The sequence below is a fragment of the Phyllobates terribilis genome, unplaced genomic scaffold, assembly GCF_046119375.1.
Source record: "Phyllobates terribilis strain yellow unplaced genomic scaffold, ASM4611937v1 Scaffold_12__6_contigs__length_324123572, whole genome shotgun sequence".
Taxonomy (NCBI): Eukaryota; Metazoa; Chordata; class Amphibia; order Anura; family Dendrobatidae; genus Phyllobates; species Phyllobates terribilis.
In genome coordinates, this window is record NW_027362772.1 from 1,971,814 (window position 1) to 1,988,765 (window position 16,952).

Consider the following 16,952-nt stretch of genomic DNA (forward strand, 5'->3'; position numbering starts at 1 on the left):
AAAACCTCTGTATCGATTTCAAACCAATAGGCCTAGGCCATTCCTGCACAGCCTGAACCTTAACCGGATCCATCTCAAAACCTTTGCTGGAGATAATGTAGCCCAAAAAACTAATTCTCTGTACAGCGAACTCACATTTCTCTAGCTTAGCAAAAAGCGAATTGTCCATTAATAACTGTAATACCTCACGCACGCTCCGCCAATGAGACTCCAGATCTGGCGAATAAATCAAAATGTCATCCAAATACACAACCACATTTTTACCGATCAAAGGTCTAAGGATGTCATTAATCAGATTCTGAAAAAATGCAGGAGCATTAGTAAGACCAAAAGGCATAACCAGATTCTCAAAATGACCCACAGGAGTGTTAAAAGCAGTCTTCCATTCATCACCCTCCTTCATGCGCAACAGATTGTATGCCCCCTTAAGGTCAATTTTAGAGAACCACTTGGCCCCCAATAACTGGTTAAACAGATCAGGAATCAATGGCAGTGGGTAAGGATTGCGTACCGTAATTTTGTTAATCTCACGAAAATCCAGACAAGGACGTAAACCGCCGTCCTTTTTTTTTACAAAAAAAAATCCAACCGCCACAGGAGACTTAGAGGGCCTAATGTGACCGGCGGCCAAACTTGTCTGTATGTATTCCTCCAAAGCCTTCCTCTCAGGAATAGTAAGGTTAAATAAACGACTTTTAGGAAGAATCGCTCCAGGGACAAATTCAATAGAACAATCATAGTCTCTATGGGGAGGCAAAACCTGCGATTCTTTCTCAGAAAAAACTCTCCAAAAATCCTGAATAGGAACAGGCAATTCTCCCCTATCCAAAGCTGCAATACGCCCGTTACAACACTTGTCATAACATTTATGGCTCCAGGATTTAATTTCACTGGTAGACCAATCCAGTACAGGATTGTGAAATTTTAACCAGGGCAAACCCAATATTACTGGAGAAGGCAAGTTATTCAACACTACCAAATCCAATTTCTCATGGTGAACACCATTAATAGTGAGAGGAAATTCACTGACCTTGAGAGTAATATTCTTCAAAGGGGAGCCATCCACAGAAACCACAGCAATGGGGGATGATAAAGGTTCAGGTTTTAAATTGAGTTTTTCCACGAATCCCCCATCAATAACATTCAGTGTAGACCCGCAATCAACAAACACCCGAAATTCCATTAATTTTTCCTGAGCAATCGTGGAAGCAGCTAAAAATATACCCTTGGAATTTAAACAGGCAATACGGGCGTGACTGACCATTTTTTTTTCTTTCTTCATACGAAGCTCACAGCCTTTAATCAAATGACCAGATTTTCCGCAATAGAAACACAAGCCTTCCGAAAAACGACGGTCTTTTTCTTGAGAGCGAGGTGCCACCGATCCAATCTCCATCGGTTCACCACTGTTAGTACACACATTATCATAACCAGAAACTGACATAGCAGAGGATTTGCTCTCATTAACCCTAGCACGCACTCTTCTATCCACCCGTATAGCTAATTGCATAGCCTGTTGCAAATCCTCAGGTGTAGGATAAGCAATTAGCAGGTCTTTAACCCTTTCACTGAGCCCAGCAAGAAATAGACTTTTCAGAGCAGAATCGTTCCACCCTGTTTGAGTGGACCAACGACGAAAATGAGTACAATATTTTTCCACATTACCTGATCCTTGTTTTAAACGTCTCAACTCAGTCTCAGCTGATGCCACACGGTCAGGATCATCATATAATAATCCTAAAGCAGAAAAAAAACTATCCACTGATCTGAAGCATGTATCACTAGGTTGCAAAGAAAAGGCCCACTCCTGAGGCTCTTTGCGCAAAAGTGACATTATGAACCCTACGCACTGGGATTCATCCCCAGAGGACTTGGGTCTCAAACGAAAATACAATAAGCAAGCATTTTTAAATGAAAAAAATTCTCGATGTTCACCAAAAAATAAATCCGGCAAACATACCTTAGGCTCCAAGAAATATGCTCCAGGACAGTTACTCTCGTGCTGACGGAGCTCGGCCACTTCCAGAGAGAGTCCCTGCAGGTGTTTAGCCAAATCCTGAACCGACACCATGATGGAACAAAAAAAAAAAAATCTTTCCTTAGAGAATTTGCAGGCTGGACTTACTGTTATGTTCTGCTACCAAAGCTAAGGAAAGAGAGGAGATCTGTCCCTACTATAGGACTCAGCTGAATCCCTACGATGTAACAGGGAACCTGATCCTGCGATCAGACCTGCTAAAGTCCTAATCTAGTCTGTACGGAGACCTATAGATGTGGGGAGGGAATCCCTACAAGTACTAAGGACTGGGAGGAATATGGGACACCTCCTAACAGAAATAGTAGCAGACAGACGAACAAACAAAATAGATAGAACATAGAGGTCCGTAGACCAAGCAAACTAACAGAGCTAGATACAGAGCACAGGCTAGCTACAAAGTAGATATACAATGAAGTCCAGCAAAGCCAGAAGGGCGGAGCAGGATTAAATAGGCCAACAAGGTCATGTGACCAGCAAAGGAAAAAAAACCTAACAGCAAGGTTCTAACAAGGTGTGCATTGACTGAGCACAGTAGTTATACAATTCTCTGGAATGACTGACCACAACATTTACAATAGACTGTGCAACGACTGACCATAGTATTTACACTAGGTTGGGACCGACCGAGCACAGTAATAATACCATACTGTGGACTGACTGTCTATATCATTTGCACTAGTCTGTGGACTAACTGACCACAACATTCACAATAGATTATAGACCGGCTCATCCCAGCATTAACACTAGTTGTGGACTTATTAACCACAGTATTTATGGTGAACTAAGGATCGATTGATTCTAATATTTACACTACACTGTGGACTGACTGACGACAACATTTACAGTAGACTGTGGACTGACTGACTACAGCTTTTACAATAAACTGTGGAAAGACTAACCACAGTCATTATCCCTGAGATAAGTAATTTTGGCCCTAGTGTGTTATTGGTGTGTATAGCATGTAGCAGGAACATATTATCATATAGGTTGTCTTTTTACAGGTGACTGAATCCCAATGAGATAGAAGAACGTGAAATTCTTGTTTGTGGACTCCAAGAAGAGAATCAGAGGAATCACATAACAGGTAATTAATTCTCGTATTAATTACTGATAATCGTTGGTCTAGGCTTAAGTTCTAGACTGGCGGAGGGGTAATTTCACCCACCTTCCTCTTACATGACAATATACTGTATGTGTTTTTTCAAATGTATATCTTCTATACACAACTCCAAGTATAACACCACCATATCTAAGGTACAGAGATAAGGATCATTTCTTCTCATTATCCTCTGTCTTTATTTTGATAACACACCTGATCTCAGCGGTGACACAATCAATATCATGATTACGCGACACTCACCACAGCATTCACCCTAGACCAGGGACTGACAGAACACAGCATTTACACTAGGTGTGCATTGACTGAGCACAGTAGTTATACAATACTCTGGAATGACTGACCACAACATTTACAATAGACTGTGCACCGACTGACTATAGTATTTACACTTGGTTGGGACCGACCGAGCACAGTAATAATACCTTACTGTGGACTGACTGTCTATATCATTTGCACTAGTGTGTGGACTAACTGACCACAACTTTCACAATAGATTATAGACTGGTTCATCCCAGCATTAACACTAGTTGTGGACTTATTAACCCCAGTATTTTTGCTGAACTAAGTTCCAATTGATTCTAATATTTACACTACACTGTGGATTGATTGACCACAACATTTACAGTAGACTGTGGACTGGCTGACTACAGCTTTTACAATAAACTGTGGAAAGACTAACCACAGTCATTATCCCTGAGATAAGTAATTTTGGCCCTAGTGTGTTATTGGTGTGTATAGCATGTAGCAGGAACATATTATCATATAGGTTGTCTTTTTACAGGTGACTGAATCCCAATGAGATATTAGAATGTGACATTTTTGTTTGTGGACTCCAAGAAGAGAATCAGAGGAATCACATAACACGTAATTAATTCTCATATTAATTACTGATAATCGTTGGTCTAGGCTTAAGTTCCAGACTGGCGGAGGTGTAATAACACCCACCTTCCTGATACATGACAATATACTCTATGTGTTTTTTCAAATGTATATCTTCTATACACAACTCCTAGTATAACTCCACCATATCTCAGGTACAGAGATAAGGATCATTTCTTCTCATTATCCTCTGTCTTTTATTTCATAACACACCTGATCTCAGCGGTGACACAATCAATACCATGATTACGTGACACTCACCACAGCATTCACCCTAGACCAGGGACTGACAGAACACAGCATTTACACTAGGTGTGCATTGACTGAGCACAGTAGTTATACAATACTCTGGAATGACTGACCACAACATTGACAATAGACTGTGCACCGACTGACTATAGTATTTACACTTGGTTGGGACCGACCGAGCACAGTAATAATACCATACTGTGGACTGACTGTCTATATCATTTCCACTAGTCTGTGGACTAACTGACCACAGCATTCACAATAGATTATAGACCGGCTCATCCCAGCATTAACACTAGTTGTGGACTTATTAACCACAGTATTTATGCTGAACTAAAGACCGACTGATACTAATATTTACACTACACTGTGGACTGACTGACCACAACATTTACAGTAGACTGTGGATATGTGACACCCCAGGGGTCTGGTTGCCACAGTGATAGAGATATTATGTCTGAGAGCAGGTGGGAGGTCCTTTGGTCAGGGATCCTGTGCATGCCACACCTCCTGCCCAGTCTTGGGAGGGGAAGAACTTCCCCTGTATAAACCCGGGGCTGAGGCAGGGTGAGTCAGACAAGGAGAGTGGAGAAGAGAAGCAGCATAGGAAACAGCAGAGTTACAAGGAGTCAGGGGCTGGCAGCTACAGAGCTCGCCCTGACTAAGAAGATTCTTTATCGGACCCGGAGTCCGAGGCTGTGGGGACTAACTCCTACCCAGCAGCAGAATCCGTCGGGCAGGGGATTTCAGGTCCTCTGGCCCAGAAGCCCGAAGGCACGGTCACACGCGTGGGACCAGCACCGCCATCGTGGAGCGGAAGCCATTAGAAGGCCCCGAGTCACCGGCCATACGGGTGAGCACCACACGGTACACTCAGGGACGTGGGCTACTTACATCAGCTTCTAGCAAGGTAGCCAGAAGAGTACAGTCAGTTTGGGAGGCCTACAACCACGCCTGGCCAGGGGAGATCCCATCTGCTCAAAGACTGACCAGGCCCCGTTTGCTAGCAAGTACTCCGGGAGGGTCTGTCGTTGTTACCAGTAAAGACCCTGAACTACACCGTACCGTCTCTGAGTGGTTCCTGCTACCCCCATCATCCACGTCGGCTGCCCTGAGGCCATACCCCTCCCGTTGGGGGTTATACTATCACGCTGCACAATCCTACCCCCGGCCTCAGCGGTCTGCCCTGCAGCAGCAGCTTCCTGGCTGCACTCAACGGGTGGCGTAGTCATCAACTATTTACTACTAATAGACTGCCGTCTAGTTTGACTCCCTGGGCACGGACCGGGTCACCGCCACGAGATTACAACCCTCCACGGATCCGGCTCCGGGTAAGCTCCCGCGTGCGCACCGCAGCGCGACACAGGCCCAGGGGCGCGTCAACTTTGGCGTAGTCGGCAGGATTTCGTGCCCGCAACCACCGGGTACTGCGTGCCTGAAAAGCAAAGACTGTTCAAACTTACCAGTGGTGAAGGTTTCCCGCCATCCGGCGCCATCTTCTACCTTCTTCCCGCCATCCGCGAAGTTTTCCCGCCATCCGGCGCCATCTTCGACCTTCTTCCCGCCATCCGTGGAGTTTTCCCGCCATTGGACGCCATCTTGAGGACGCCGCGCGGGAAGAAGAGGGGCGTGGACTCCGAAAGCGCGCGAGAACTGAAGCCCCGCCTCACGTCCGGACGTTGCGTAAGGTCCTGGAAGGAGCCCAGCAGACGCCGACGTCACAGGAGCGCGACGGAAGGTCCTCAACCCTGACGATCCACTGCGGAGCCGCGGCCTACGGAAGAGGATCATCGCAAGGTAGGCCACGGTCCACTAGGGGGGAGGAAGATGTCGGATACGGAGGAGAGCTTCATTGCCTCAACCCCCGCCAGCGCCACCGCTGCTGCAGTTATGCCCTTCACCATGCCCTATATCCCGGGAGCAGCTTGGCTACCCCAGTACTCAGGGGAGTCACATACCCTGCATGACTTTAGAGAAAAGCTGGATAGCCTCTTCCAGGTGTACCCCCTCACAGAAGAGCAAAAAGTGAGCATCCTGGTGGCCCAACTAACCGGGGCAGCCAAAAGGGAAGTAAAATCCTGGCCACCTGGGAGGAAGACTGTCGCAGGGATACTAACCCGGCTGAAGGACACCTTTGATACCCGCACCTCAGCCGAGATTAAGCTTAGATTCTACGGGTGCAAGCAGCGAGCGCATGAGAGTATAAGGGACTATGCACTAAACCTACAAGAGGCCCTGAGGGCCATAAAGCAGACCGACCCTGATGGGGTGGGAAACGAGGACAGGCTGTTGACTGAACAATTTATAGAGGGTTTATATTGCAATGCCCACCGAACCCAGTTGCGGGCAATGGCCTTACAGGATCCCCATCTGGACTTTGCACAGTTCAAGGACAGAGCCATCCGGGTGCTCCGAGAACCGGCACCAGGTGGCGTTGTGACCCACAGACGCCCCACTACCACTTACTACCAGGAGGCGGCGCCCTTGTCAGCAGGGCCTGTGGGAGCTGATGCGCAGGCTTTGGACAATGACCCGGCTCCAGACCTACACCATCAGGTCCAAGAGCTAGCTAAGAGCGTTGCTGCGCTAACCCGAACTGTGCAGTCTTTACAGGTTTCCACCCCAGGGAAGATCCAGCTGGCATCCGGACCGGAGGACATCCCGTGGCGTCGACCAAGGAGGACCCCACCGGCCAGAGGAAGACCCAGTGACCGATACAGTGAGGACGGACAACCCATCTGCCGCCGCTGCAATCAACTCGGACATATGGCAAGGTACTGTTCTTTAAACGGGCACAACCTGGGGTAGAGGGCCAACCCCCAGGAAAAAGATCACCAGGCCCATCGAACTGGCGCGACAGATATGTGGGAGGACGTCCAGTCTTGCCTGTGGTACTGGATGGCATTCCCATGAGTGCCCTACTGGACACCGGGTCACAGGTCACCACCATCCCGTACGTGCTCTTCAAGCAGTACTGGAATGACTCGGATATTACCCGCTACCCCGACGACGACTTGAGTATCATCGCCAGCAATGGTCAGCCCGTGCCACAGATCGGATTTAAAGAGGTGACCATCAAAATTGGTAGAGTCGAACTGGCCGCACAGGGACTGATCATTGTAGATATCGATAAACATGAGAGTCACCCAAAAATAACTCTAGGAACTAATGTAATTGAAAATTGTCTTGCAGAGGTGATTTTCCTTTTACAGCAGGTTGCCAAGAATGCCAGCTCCGGCGAGCAGCGGGTGCTCCAGAAAGAGATCCGGGCACTGATGCAACGGCAACAAGTGGAACTCTCCGGCGGTGAGATTGGTAGCGTAAGAATGTGTGACCCTTTTCCTATTGCCATGCCCCCAAAAAGTGAAATGATGATTTGGTGCCGGGCAGCTATTGGTCTGAGAGGTAGAGATTACCAGGCAATGGTAGAACCAGTTTACTCAGACAGTAGGCCCACCATTTTGACAGCACGGGGGGTGGTCAATGTACGCCATGGGAGGGTGCCCATTCGCATAATAAATATCGGGGAGAGGGAAGTGTACCTGCCCCGGTATGCCACGCTAGCCAAATTATATACCACTAATCAAAGTTCTATACAATCTGTGGAACCCTTGCCTCCATCTCACCCGGAGGAAGGTAACGGCTCTAAGAAAGACATGGAGGACTGGTGTCAGCAACTACATTTGGGTACTGACTCCACTCCCTCACATCAGAAACAAGGAGTCTATCGGGTGGTTCAAGAGTATGAGAGAGTGTTTAGTAAACACCCGTTAGACTTCGGGCGAGTCAAGGGGGTAGAACATCGCATCCCCACGGGAGATCATCCTCCCATAAAAGAGAGGTATCGACCCGTACCCTGCACATTACCAACACGCCAAGGGGATGCTTAGAGATATGAAGGAGGCTGGGGTAATCCGGGATAGTTGTAGCCCCTGGGCAGCCCCATTAGTTTTAGTCAAAAAGAAAGACAACACCATGAGGATGTGTGTAGATTACCGGAAAATCAACCGTATCACACACAAGGATGCGTACCCCTTACCAAGGATAGAGGAGTCATTGGCTGCTTTAAGATCTGCTAACTTCTTCTCTACCTTGGATCTCACTAGCGGGTACTGGCAGGTTCCTGTAGCAGAGGCGGACCGGGAGAAGACCGCATTCACCACCCCGATGGGACTTAGCGAGTTCACCTGCATGCCGTTCGGACTCTGCAACGCACCAGGAACCTTCCAACGACTAATGGAGTGTTGTCTGGGCCACAGAAACTTCGAGACGGTCCTGTTGTACCTGGACGATGTCATCGTATATTCCAAGACGTATGAGGACCACCTGAAACACCTGGCGGAAGTGTTCGAGGCTCTGGCGAGTTACGGCCTAAAGGTGAAACCCTCCAAGTGTCACCTCCTGAAACCAAAGGTGCAGTACCTGGGACACGTGGTGAGCGCTGACGGAGTGGCTCCCGACCCCGATAAGATCACCGCAATTAAGGGATGGCCAAGCCCCTCCAGCGTAAAAGAAGTGCGGCAGTTCCTCGGGTTGGTAGGCTACTACCGAAGGTTTATTCCCGGTTTCACCAAAAAGGCAGCACCTATGCAGGACCTCCTGATAGGCCAGTCCCGGAAGGCCAAGAACCAGAAGCCGCCCTTCAAATGGGAAGAGCTGGAAGAAGAGTCCTTCCGCCAGCTGAAGATGGCCCTCACGGGGGACGAAATCCTGGCGTACCCGGATTATAGCCAGCCCTTTATCCTCTACATCGACGCCAGTAACATCGGGCTAGGAGCCGTACTGTCCCAGATCCAGCAGGGGAAGGAACGAGTAATCGCCTACGCCAGCCGAAAACTGCGACCCACCGAAAGGAACCCCGAGAATTACAGCTCATTTAAGTTAGAGTTCCTGGCCGTAGTATGGGCAATCACTGAGCGCTTTAAGCATTACCTCGCTTCTTCCCGGTTCACCGTGTACACGGATAACAACCCGCTGACACACCTGGACACGGCAAGACTCGGTGCCCTGGAGCAGAGGTGGATGGCCCGTCTGTCCAACTACGAGTTCACAATTAAATACCGGGCAGGACGCTCCAATACCAACGCGGACGCCCTGTCCAGGATGCCCAACCTGCCGGACGGAGGAGAAGATCCGGAGGGACTGGAAGAAGTTGAACTCCCTGCGTTCCACCGTCATGGGACTATTCAGTATTCCCACCGGGTAAGGAGTAAGCAGGCTGCTACGTTGAACCCCTTACCCCACTACAACTGGGCGGAAACGCAAGACAGCGACCCTGCCGTCCGACTGGTGAAGGAGATGCTGACTCGGCCGGAGGCTCGCCTTGAACCAGACGCTCCGGAGGAAGCCAAACAACTATGGGCAGAGAAGAGTCGACTGTTCCTTTACAAAGGGAAGTTGTGCCGCAGAATGGTTAACTCCCGGACGCATGAATTACTCTGGCAAGTAGTGGTGCCACGAAGAGACGCAGCCATGGTGATGGAGGCATACCACGACGGAGCTGGACACTTTGGGTGGAAAAAGCTGGAGTTCCTGCTGCGCGAGCGGTTCCACTGGGTAGGCATGAGGGGAACCATCGAGAAGTGGTGCAGAGATTGTGGCCCGTGCAACCTGAGAAGGAAGGACCGAGCCAGCCAGAAGACTCCCCTGCAGTCCATCGTCACCCGGCAACCGTTGGAACTGGTAGCCTTGGATCATGTAAAACTGACCCCAAGCAGAAGTGGCTACGTCTACGCGTTAACCATCGTGGATCATTACTCCCGGTTCTTGGTTGTCGTCCCCGTCAAGGACTTAACGGCTCAAACAGCAGCTAGAGCCTTCCAGCAGCACTTCTGCCGTCCACACGGGTACCCGGACCAAGTGCTGACGGACCAGGGACCTGCCTTTGAAGCGGAGGTCTTTCAGGAATTCTGCAATCTGTATGGCTGCCGGAAGATAAGGACGACACCCTACCATCCGCAGACTAATGGACTTTGTGAAAAAAATGAACCAGGTGGTAATGGATCTTCTAAAAACGTTGCCCCTGGAAGAACGCAGTCTGTGGCCTGAAAAGGTGCCCGATTTGGTGGACCTATACAACCACATCCCGGTAGGTTCCACCAACTGTACCCCGGCTTACCTAATGAGGGCAAGACCTGGTAAGTTACCTGTTGACCTGGAAATGGGAGTCCTGACCCCCGAGGACACTTCACCAGAAACAGACTGGGACACAGAGAGGCAGCAGCAGTACCGGAGAGTACAGGAGAGCGTGGAGCGAAGTCTCTGTCAGGCTAGGGAAAGACAAGAGAAAACTTACAACCAGTATGCTCCCGCTGTTCCCCTGGTACCCGGAGAGCAGGTCTTGAAGAGGAAGAGACGGCTCCACAAGTTGGACGACCAGTGGGAGAAGGACCCGTACACCGTACTGCCCTCAAGCCACGAGAACCCGAAGGTCTGTACCATCAGTAAAGACGGAGGGGAAACCACAGCCATTGTATCCCGGGACCACCTGAAGAAGTGTCCCGAACAACTGAGGAACCCTGAAGAGGAACAAGAAGACCATCGACCCGTGGAAGAAAGGGAAGATATGGTTAGTACCGTGCTCGGGGACTTTCCTCAGTCTTGGACTCAAGTCAATGGTGCAGTTGTGGTACCCGTACTCACCTTCCTCCAACCATCATCCCAAGAACCTACGGAGCAACGGGTAGAGCTGGAAGAACAGCCGGTCCAGGAGGCAGAAGACTCCACACAAGCAGAACAGGAGAATCAACCCTCTGCTTATAGTGAGCCTGCCGTACCCCTAGTGAGACAAAGAGCCGGTAGACAGCTGCCCAGTTTACCCTTGACAGCTCCTACACCCTGTAGTTCAGGGCCAGACAGTCAGCTCCGTAGGTCCACTCGGGCCACTAGAGGCCAGTTACCCGCACGCTGGAGAATTTAAAGTGTATAAATTGTTTTATTTATGTTTTTCTGTGTCTTGTTGCTTGTGTATAATTTTGTGTTTCTAGTTATTTTTAGGAAACCTTGGTGGATTTACCGGGAATCCTTGTATATAGTTGGAGCGTAACCCAGGATGGACTAGAGACTGTTAAGGACTCGGGGTAGGACAGACCCCTACCTGGTTACGTCTCCCTGTGTTGGTGAAATGGACACCTTTGCTTTTCTTCAAAGACTGCATCCGGTTGCGGACACGCCGTAACCATCTTATGTGTTTTTCTTATAGTATTGTTATTGTTATACTTTGTTATGTTTTTCTAAATGTGTTTAGTCCCGGAGTACTAAATTTCACTAGGGGGGAATGTGACACCCCAGGGGTCTGGTTGCCACAGTGATAGAGATATTATGTCTGAGAGCAGGTGGGAGGTCCTTTGGTCAGGGATCCTGTGCATGCCACACCTCCTGCCCAGTCTTGGGAGGGGAAGAACTTCCCCTGTATAAACCCGGGGCTGAGGCAGGGTGAGTCAGACAAGGAGAGTGGAGAAGAGAAGCAGCATAGGAAACAGCAGAGTTACAAGGAGTCAGGGGCTGGCAGCTACAGAGCTCGCCCTGACTAAGAAGATTCTTTACCGGACCCGGAGTCCGAGGCTGTGGGGACTAACTCCTACCCAGCAGCAGAATCCGTCGGGCAGGGGATTTCAGGTCCTCTGGCCCAGAAGCCCGAAGGCACGGTCACACGCGTGGGACCAGCACCGCCATCGTGGAGCGGAAGCCATTAGAAGGCCCCGAGTCACCGGCCATACGGGTGAGCACCACACGGTACACTCAGGGACGTGGGCTACTTACATCAGCTTCTAGCAAGGTAGCCAGAAGAGTACAGTCAGTTTGGGAGGCCTACAACTACGCCTGGCCAGGGGAGATCCCATCTGCTCAAAGACTGACCAGGCCCCGTTTGCTAGCAAGTACTCCGGGAGGGTCTGTCGTTGTTACCAGTAAAGACCCTGAACTACACCGTACCGTCTCTGAGTGGTTCCTGCTACCCCCATCATCCACGTCGGCTGCCCTGAGGCCATACCCCTCCCGTTGGGGGTTATACTATCACGCTGCACAATCCTACCACCGGCCTCAGCGGTCTGCCCTGCAGCAGCAGCTTCCTGGCTGCACTCAACGGGTGGCGTAGTCATCAACTATTTACTACTAATAGACTGCCGTCTAGTTTGACTCCCTGGGCACGGACCGGGTCACCGCCACGAGATTACAACCCTCCACGGATCCGGCTCCGGGTAAGCTCCCGCGTGCGCACCGCAGCGCGACACAGGCCCAGGGGCGCGTCAGATAGACTAACCACAGTCATTATCCCTGAGATAAGTAATTTTGGCCCTAGTGTGTTATTGGTGTGTATAGCATGTAGCAGGAACATATCATCATATAGTTTGTCTATTTACTGGTGACTGAATCCCAATGAGATATTAGAACGTGAAATTTTAGTTTGTGGACTCCAAGAAGAGAATCAGAGGAATCACATAACAGGTAATTAATTCTTGTATTAATTACTGATAATCGTTGGTCTAGGCTTAAGTTCTAGACTGGCGGAGGTGTAATAACACCCACCTTCCTGATACATGACAATATACTGTATGTGTTTTTTCAAATGTACATCTTCTATACACAACTCCTAGTATAACACCACCACATCTCAGGTACAGAGATAAGGATTATTTCTTCTCATTATCCTCTGTCTTATTTCATAACCCACCTGATCTGAGCGGTGACACAATCAATACCATGATTACGCGACACTCACCACAGCATTCACCCTAGACCAGGGACTGACAGAACACAGCATTTACACTAGGTGTGCATTGACAGAGCACAGTAGTTATACAATACTCTAGAATGACTGACCACAACATTTACAATAGACTGTGCACCGACTGACCATTGTATTTACACTAGGTGGGGACCGACCGAGCACAGTAATAATACCATACTGTGGACTGATTGTCTATATCATTTGCACTAGTCTGTGGACTAACTAACCACAACATTCACAATAGACTATAGACCGGCTCATCCCAGCATTAACACTAGTTGTGGACTTATTAACCACAGTATTTATGCTGAACTAAGGACCGATTGATTCTACTATTTACACTACACTGTGGACTGACTGACCACAACATTTACAGTAGATTGTGGACTGACTGACTACAGCTTTTACAATAATCTGTGGAAAGACTAACCAAAGTCATTATCCCTGAGATAACTAATTTTGGCCCTAGTGTGAAAGGGCCAAAAATGACAATATACTATATGTGTTTTTTCAAATGTATATTTTCTATACACAACTCCTAGTATAACACCACCATATCTCAGGTACAGAGATAAGGAACATTTCTTCTCATGATCCTCCTTCTTTTATTTCATATCACACCTGATCTCAGCGGTGACACAATCAATACCTTGATTACGCGAGACTGACCACAGCATTCACCCTAGACCGACCACAGCATTCACCCTAGACCAGGGACTGACAGAACACAGCATTTACACTAGGTGTGCATTGACTGAGCACAGTAGTTATACAATACTCTGGAATGACTGACCACAACATTTACAATAGCCTGTGTAACGACTGACCATAGTATTTACACTAAGTGGGGACCGACCGAGCCCAGTAATAATAACATACTGTGGACTGACTGTCTATATCATTTTCACTAGTCTGTGGACTAACTGGCCACAACATTCAAAATAGATTATAGACCGGCTCATCCCAGCATTAACACTAGTTGTGGACTTATTAACCACAGTATTTATGCTGAACTAAGGACCGATTGATTCTAATGTTTACACTACACTGTGGTCTGACTGACCACAACATTTACAGTAGACTGTGGACTGACTGACTACAGCTTTTACAATACACTGTGGAAAGACTAACCACAGTCATTATCCCTGAGATAAGTAATTTTGGCCCTAGTGTGTTATTGGTGTGTATAGCATGTAGCAGGAACATATCATATAGGTTGTCTTTTTACAGGTGACTGAATCCCAATGAGATATTAGAAAGTGAAATTTTTGTTTGTGGACTCCAAGAAGAGAATCAGAGGAATCACATAACTGGTAATTAATTCTCGTATTAATTACTGATAATCGTTGGTCTAGGCTTAAGTTCTAGACTGGCGGAGGTGTAATAACACCCACCTTCCTGATACATGACAATATACTGTATGTGTTTTTTCAAATGTATATTTTCAATACACAACTCCTAGTATAACACCACCATATCTCAGGTACAGAGATAAGGAACATTTCTTCTCATTATCCTCCGTCTTTTATTTCATAACACACCTACTCTCAGCGGTGATACAATCAATACTATGATTACGCGAGACTGACCACAGCATTCACCCTAGACCAGGGACTGACAAAACACAACATTTACACTAGGTGTGCATTGACTGAGCACAGTATTTATACAATACTCTGGAATGACTGACCACAACATTTACAATAGACTGTGCAATGACTGACCATAGTATTTACACTAGGTGGGGACCGACCGAGCACAGTAATAATACCATTCTGTGGACTGACTGTCTATATTATTTGCACTAGTCTGTGGACTAATTGACCACAACATTCACAATAGATTACAGACCGGCTCATCCCAGCATTAACACTAGTTGTGGACTTATTAACCACAGTATTTATGCTGAACTAAGGACCGATTGATTCTAATATTTATACTACACTGTGGACTCACTGACCACAACATTCACAATAGATTATAGACCGGCTCTTCCCAGCATTAACACTAGTTGTAGACTTGCAAGCTAAACATTCCCAAATCCTGTAACCGTTCCTCATAGGACATGGTTTGCAGACCGGTCACCATTCTGGTCGCTGTTCTCTGAACTTGCTCCAGTTTGTCGATGTCTTTTTTAAAATGTGGTGCCCAAAACTGGACGCAGTATTCCAGATGAGGTCTGACCAAAGAGGAGTAAAGTCCAATAATGACTTCACGTGATCTAGACTGTATGCTTCTGTTAATACATCCCAGAATTGTATTTGCCTTTTTTGCTGCTGCATCACACTGTTGACTCATGTTCAGTCTATGATCTATTAGTATACCTAAGTCTTTTTCACATGTACTGTTGCTTAGCTCTATTCCTCCCATTTTGTATATGCTTTTTTCATTTTTATTGATGTAGTACTTTGCATTTTTCCCTGTTAAAAACCATTCTGTTAGTTGCTGCCCACTGCTCCAGTTTATTTAGGTCTTTTTGAATCCTCTCTCTCTCTTCTCTAGTATTAGCTATCTCTCCTAGCTTTGTGTCATCAGCAAATTTAATCAGTTTACCCTCAATTCCTTCATCTAAATCAATGATAAAGATGTTGAACAATACAGGTCTCAGGACAGAGCCCTGTGGTACCCCACTTGAGACATTCATCCAACTGGATGTGAAGCCATTTACGACCACTCTTTGAGTCCGATCACTAAGCCAGTTATGAATCCACCTAACAGTTTTCTTGTCCATTCCATACTTGGTAATTTTTTCAATAAGGATGGTGTGAGGTACTCTCAAATGCTTTGCTGAAGTCAAGATATACTATATCTACAGCATTTCCCTGATCCACCCAGTCAGTGATTCTGTCATAGAAGGAAATTAAGTTAGTCTGACATGACTTGTTAGTTACAAACCCATGAGGACTCTGGTTAATCACTTCATTCTTATCCAGGTACTTACATACATGTTGTTTAATAATTTGTTCAAAGATCTTTCCTGGTATAGAAGTCAGACTCACCGGCCTATAGTTCCCTGGGTCCACCTTCTTCCCCTTTTTGAAGATAGGAACAACATTTGCTCTTCTCCAGTCTTCTGGGACTTCTCCTGTTCTCCAAGAATTTTCAAAGATTATGGAAAGTGGTTCTAAAATTTCTTCTACGATCTCCTTCAGTACTCTGGGGTGTAATTCATCTGGACCTAGAGACTTGAACTCATTTATGTTAGCTAAATATTCCCTCACAATCTCTCTGTTTACAGATAACTTGGATTCTTCTATTCCTTTAATAGGACAGTGAAGATCAGTTGATGTTACATTTTCTTTCTGAGAGAAAACAGATGCAAAATAGGAATTAAAAAGTTCTGCCTTCTCAACATCCTTTCTTACCATTTCACAATTTTCATCCTATAAAAATCCTATAGCATCTTTGACTTTTCTTTTACTTTTGACATACCCCCAAAATCCTTTTTTATTGCTTTTGACATCTCTTGCAAGCCTTAATTCATTGTCAGCTTTAGCTAACCTGATACGTGCCCTGCAGGATCTGCAGACTGCATTATAATCTTCTTTAGATATGCCTCCCTCTTTCCATTTGATAAACATTTCTTTCTTTTTAGCATGTGTTTAAGCTCTGTGTTCATCCATCCTGGTTTCCTTAAATGCTTCCCATTCTTCCTACTTTTCGGGATTGTTAACGATTGTGCTTTGAGAATCTCATTTTTAAAAAATTCCCATCCTTCCTGGACATTTTTGTCCTTAAGGACATCCAGCTATTGAATCCCTCCTATTCTCTTTCTGAGTCGCTTAAAATCTGCCTTTCTGAAATCTAACCTTGAAGTTTGAGTCTTCACATGTCTTCCTCCTCTAGTTATCCAAAATTCTATAATAGCATGATCGCTGCCTCCTAGGGTCCCAGCCACTTTTACCTCCTCAACCATTTCCTCCCTGTTTATAAGGATT